At 49.3% G+C, this 6280-nt stretch overlaps 1 long non-coding RNA gene across 1 annotated transcript; it reads left to right on the top strand.

The window, feature by feature from the left end:
- Positions 1–1237: 1237 nt before the first annotated feature.
- Positions 1238–3700, top strand: LOC140420307 (uncharacterized). Its single transcript, XR_011946286.1, has 2 exons — positions 1238–1361; positions 3542–3700. It is a non-coding gene; the product is annotated as an uncharacterized lncRNA (long non-coding RNA).
- The last annotated feature ends 2580 nt before the right edge of the window (positions 3701–6280 follow it).

Genomic DNA, 6280 nt, shown 5'->3' with positions numbered 1-6280 from the left:
TGTGAACTTGTTGGAGTCACAACAGGTGTGATGAACCACAAACCCCACCCTACATTGAGAGCAGATGAATGGTCTCTCCCCAGAATTAACTCGCTAGTATCTCTGAGATTGGGATGGATCATTGAATGTCTCCCCTGCTCAGAGCAGGTGAATGGCTTCTTCCAAGTATGAACTCGCTAGTGTTCCTGCAGGATGTGTGGATATCTGAATCCTTTCTCTCACTAAGAGCAGGTTAACGCCTTCTCCCCAGTGTGAACTCGCTGGTGTGTCTGCAGGTGGGATGATTGAGTGAATCCCTTCCCACACTGAGAGCAGGTGAATGGCTTCTCCCCAGTGTGAACTCGCTGATGTATCCGCAGGTTGGATAACCGAGCGAATCCCTTCTCACATTGAAAACAGGTGAACGGCCTCTCTCCAGTGTGAATTCGCTGGTGTTTCTGCAGGTCGGATGATTGAGTGAATCTATTCTCACACTGAGAACAAGCAAATGGCTTCTCCCCAGTGTGAACTCGCTGGTGTGACAGCAGGCTCGATGAAGTAGTGAATCCCTTCTCACACTGAGAGCAGGTGAACGGCCTCTCCCCACTGTGAACTCGTTGGTGTTTCAGCAGGCTCGATGAAGTAGTGAATCCCTTCTCACACTGAGAGCAGGTGAACGGCCTCTCCCCAGTGTGAACTCGCTGATGTATCCGCAGGTTGTCTAACCGAGTGAATCCCTTCCCACACTGAGAGCAGATGAACGACCTCTCCCCAGTGTGAACTCGCTGATGCATCTGCAGGTTGCCTAACCGCGTGAATTCCTTCCCACACTGAGAGCAGATGAATGGCCTCTCCCCAGTGTGAACTCGCTGGTGTGACTGCAGGGCGGATAACTGAATGAATCCCTTCCCACACACAGAGCAAGTGAATGGCCTCTCCCCAGTGTGACTGCGCCGATGAGCTTCCAGCTGTGATGGAGCCCTGAATCCCTTCCCACAGTCCCCACATTTCCACCGTTTCTCCAGGGCCCGGGTGTCGTCATGTCTCTCCAGGTTTGTCGATCAGTTGAAGCCTCGTCCACACACAGAACACGTGTCCGTTCTCTTCCCTGTGAATGGTGTGATTTTTTTCAGGCTGTGTAACTGGTTAAAGCTCTTTCCACAGTCAGTGCTCTGGAACACTCTCACACCGGTGTGTGTGTTTCGGTGCTTTTCCAGTCACACTGATAGTTAACATTTTTTGAAGCAGACAGAAAAGACAAACATTTCTCCTTCTAGATTCAGAGTCCGGTGATATTCACTTCCAAGGAATTGAGAGACTCAGTCAGACTGAGAGCTGACAGTTGAGATTTCGGTCTGTAATTCCTCCTCTTCTAATAGCCTGTAAAAACAATTTACAAAAGACATCACTGTCAGTACAGGATAGAAATTCAGAACAGACAATTCCAGTTTCTAGAGAACATTCTTTCCTCGCTCATTCCCCAAAAGCTGTAAATCTCCATCCCACACACTCTCCCTCCATTCTCACTCTGCCGTATCTAATATCCATCCTCCCAATTCTCCTGAAGGTGCTGATTCAGGTTGATTGACAGATCCATGCTCACTGCTTCCAGTCTTCGGCAGAGATCATAACAAATACGAGCTGCAGTTGGCCATTCGGCCCATCGAGCCTCCATCTATTCTGTGGGATCATTGGCCGATCTATGTCAGCGGCATTCTCCGTGTTGTTGACCAGAGGCTGGATGTGCTGACTCAATATCTGTGAGCTCATGAGGCCGAGCTGTAAAACACCATGAAGAGGCTCGATGATCCGGAGGAGAGAATCCTGAACGTTGAGCCTGATGCCTCCTCGGCGGAGGCACAAATTCAATCCTTGGAAACCGGCTGAGTGATGTGGCGGACTCCTGGAGAACTTGGAGAACCGAGGGTCAGAGAAAGAACATCCAAGTTGTCGGCCTGCCAGAAGGTGTGGAGGGTGAGGCTCCCGTTAGGTTCTTCGAGGACCGGCTGCCACGTTTTCTCAAGCTGGATATGAAGCCTGGGTGTTTCAAAATAGAAAGGGCATCGGATCCTGTCTTTGAGGCCGAGGGATAGTTTTCATCCCAGGCCTGTAATCATTCACTTCCACAACTTGAAAGATCACCAGAGGGTCCTGGAGACGGGTAAGGTGAGGTGGGACCTGGCTCCCACCTCACCTTACAGTGAATTATGTCGCTTTATCCTGTAACCCTGAAAATTGTATCTGACAACTCCGTCAAGTCTTTCAATAATCCGACTACTGCCTTGGCCTTCGCTAAATCCTTGAAGGATAGGATTGGAGCGATGATTTGCAGCTCAGACTAACTCAGGCTCTAATCCAGACTCTTTCCCTATCATGGTGTTGTTATCTTTTATCCTGTTGAAGGGAGTTGTTATTCTGTGAGCACCGATAAAATGTCTTCTTCTCCTCCTCGAGTGTTCCACGGACTCGTATTATCTTATCTCAGTTATGGTAGATGTGCCGTTTGCTTATTATCCGTCGCCTTTCTTCTATTATCCGAGCGTTAATCATGGCAGAACAGAGTGGTGCCATTGCCGAAGGGTGGTTCCACTGTGCTAAAGTGGATTGGTCACACTAAATTACCCCTTAGTGTCCAAGATGTTTAGGTTAGATGGCTTGACCATGATCAATGCACCAGGTTACGAGAATAGGATGGGGAGCGAGCTTCAGTGAAGTGTTCTTTCTGAGGGTCACTTCAGACTTGAGGGGTGAATGGCCTTCTGCACTACGGGAGTTCTATGTCATCCATGTTGTGTTATTCATTTTAATTTGTATATGTTGTTAGTCTGTTTGTAATATTTTACAAACTGAATTGTTATCCTCTGTTTTTATATAATCTTACCCTCTTTCCCCACTCACTATTTTAACCTGTTAACTGGTTGTTCAATTGATTTGGCATTTCATCTCGAGGCTCTGGTCCCTCAAATATCCTGTTCCAAATTAATTCTGCGATGTGTTGCTTGTATTTCTGTTGGCAATATATCTGTTGCACTCATTGTTTAGAAATGATTTAAAAAATAACAATTTATTAAAAATCTGTCCACCTCATCCGTGAATATATTCAATGACCCCCACACCCCACTGGTCCCTGTGGAAGTGAAATCCAGAGACTAATAGCCCTCTGAGTGAGATGACTGGAAAGATATAACATAGCGACAGTACAATATTACAAGGCTAGAAATAATAATAAATGTACTTTAATGTACTACAGAACCATAAATACCATATTTAATCTGTACCATACAACAACACGAGACATGTCTCTGTCCGACATTAATTTACTGTCTTCTTAAATGTCATCCATCTCCTGGAAAAAACAGCCCTTTAATTGTGAACAAATAAATGTGTCAAGCTGAGGGAGCAAACGATGTCAATGTCTTTACGAGAGAGGCCTGGGCCTTTCCTGGGTCTGCACCCTCCCTGGATTCACTTCCTTTCCCTTCATTTGCTGCAAGTGACCAATTGAAGGTCAGAATGAGAAAAGAAATGGAAAGGGGGAGAAAAGAAAGTGTTTTACTCACAGATGTTGGAGACGGGAGGGGTTTGCAGTCTGTGGAAAGCCCCAGGTTTCCTCATTGTCCAGCTTCCGCATTCAGACAACGGGGGAGCTGATTGGATGGTGGAAAAGACTCCTTCCGGCTCACCAACAACCTTCCGGTGCACGCTTCGGAGTCCGCGGTGACGTCCCAGGGTTCCAGTGCGCAGGCTCAGCGCGCGGACACAGCAGCTCCGCCCCACTCATTCTTCCCCCTCCTCGAGATAAGGTTTCCAGGCAACCGGCTGACAGCTCCGGCCAGAGCGAGAAGCCACTGGGTGATTTCCCCTCCCCCCGGCACGGGGCTGCGCATGTCCAAGAGAGAGGAGAGGCTGCGCATGTTCGAGGGAAAGTCCACTCCCTGACCTTCCTGCTGAGGTATTGACCAATGGCAAGAGTTAGGACATGAAGGACTCTGGTCCTCTAGCCAATCAGTTCGAGTTTTGTGTGAATGACGATTGAACTTCACACAGATTCAAACTTCCTCCTGTCTCCAACATCTGTGAGTAAAACACTTTCTTTTTTCCCCCTTTCCATTTCTTTTCTCATTCTGACCTTCAATTGGTGATTTGCAGCAACTGAAGGGAAAGGAAGTGAATCCAGGGAGGGTGTAGACTCTGGAAAGTGTCATGATATTCAAACACACACATCATGATAGACACACCAACAGACAAATCAGAACACACAACACCACAACCAATCACAGACAAAGACAGGGACTGTATAAAAGGACAAACACGACACCTGGTGGACAGTAGATCTGGGGACAAGGACAACGACAAGGCCTGTTTTAACATCACAGAGAGGGAGTCCCCACGTGCAGAGTATCAAGACAATACTGTAGATAGTAAGTTTGAATAAAACAGCGTTGTACCAAATACAACTGTGTTAGCTCATCTGTGTGTCAGAACGCCCAACACCACATGGTACAGGAGTGGATCGATACCCGCCGACTAACCTGCCATTCTGGACATGGACTTCACCGATAAACCGCAGCCGTTGCAAGTCGCGGGGAACCTTGGTACCAATTGGAAGCTCTTCAAGCAGCGATTCGACCTGTCCATCCGAGCCAACGAGAAGCAGAGTGCCTCGGATTAAAGAAAGATTGCAATGCTCCTCTTCTACGCAGGTCAGCACGCCATCGATGTCTTCAACTCACTGGTGTTCGAAGAAGGTGAAAACCAATCCAAGTATGACACAGTCATCCTCAAGCTAGACCAGCACTTTAATGTTGAAGAGAATGAAAGTTTTGAAAGATATCTCTTTCAGCAACGCCTGCAAGGTAAGGAGGAGATTTTTCAACCTTTTTTGACGCACCTCCGAATTCTAGCGCAGTCCTGCGGTTACGGCAACACCTCAGAGTCCATGATCAGGGACCAGATTGTTTTTGGCATTGCCTCCAGTGGCCTACGCCAGCAGCTTCTTAAAATCAAAAGCCTCACCTTAGCGTCTGCAGTGGAAGCCTGTGTCCTCCACGAGAATGCAACCAGCCGTTTTGCCTGATTTCAGGCGTCCAAATTGGCACGGAGGGGGTCCCCAGCCGTCGAATCGGCAAGCCAGGCCGCCCACGACGCCGAACGCATCCAGGCCATCGATTATCTCCTGACCCGCGGCCCCGACGAGAGCGGCCGCTTACCGCGCTTTTCGCGGTCTCCCGCGCTTGTGCGCGCCAAAACCAATGGCAACATCGAGGGACGCACCGCGCAGGCGCGCCCAATGCAAGATCACACTGCGCATGCGCAGTGGCGCAACGAACGCCGTGACGTCATGACGTGCGGCAACTGTGGAGCTGTACACTTAAAAGGGCAATGTCCTGCTAAAAACCGACAGTGCCTCCGATGTGGCAAGATGGGCCACTATGCTGCCTATTGTCGTGCAGCTCAACCCATGGATCCTACACATCTCCGACAACCTCGCAGACACGTCAGGACCGTCCAGCCCACGCATCAAGATTTCCAGCTAAATGATGCAGATGACCAGGATGCCTTCCGGGTTTCCGTCATCGATGTAAACAGGGTCAATGCCATCAATCCGGCCGATGAGTGGAGTGCCACCCTAACGGTCAACCAATTGCACGTCACCTTCCGTCTGGACACCGGCGCATCCGCCAACCTGATTGCATATTCTGAATTCCAGGCCATGAAGGTCAAACCACCCATCACACCATCCCGGCTCAAGATGGTTGATTATAACGGGAACGTCATCCCGTCCATGGGTTCTTGCCAGCTACAGATAACTCACAAAACGCACACGGCCACACTCCCCTTCGAAGTTGTTGGCTCATCAAAAGATTCGTTACTGGGCGCACAGGCGTGTAAGGTCCTTCACCTGGTACAGCGCATTATGTCTCTCTCTCCAGATGAGATATCCGACTTCTCGGATGCTGAGTTCCACGCAAATCTCCATTCCCTCCTTGCTCACAGCCAGGAGGTATTTGAAGGCATGGGGGCATTGCCATACACTTACAAGATTCGCCTCAAACCGGACGCCATCCCGGTTGTTCACGCACCTCGCAGGGTTCCTGCGCCACTCAAAGACCGCCTCAAGTTGCAGCTGCAGGCTCTTCAGGACCAAGGGGTCCTATCCAGTGTCACGGAGCCCACGCCATGGGTCAGCTCCATGGTCTGTGTAAAAAAAAGCCCTCTGGCAAGCTCCGCATATGCATAGATCCTAAAGATCTAAATAACAACATCATGCGGGAACACTATCCCATCCCGAAACGAGAGG

This window comes from Scyliorhinus torazame, chromosome 5 (assembly GCF_047496885.1).
Source record: "Scyliorhinus torazame isolate Kashiwa2021f chromosome 5, sScyTor2.1, whole genome shotgun sequence".
NCBI classification, from domain to species: domain Eukaryota; kingdom Metazoa; phylum Chordata; class Chondrichthyes; order Carcharhiniformes; family Scyliorhinidae; genus Scyliorhinus; species Scyliorhinus torazame.
This window is presented reverse-complemented; position numbering and strand designations above follow the sequence as displayed.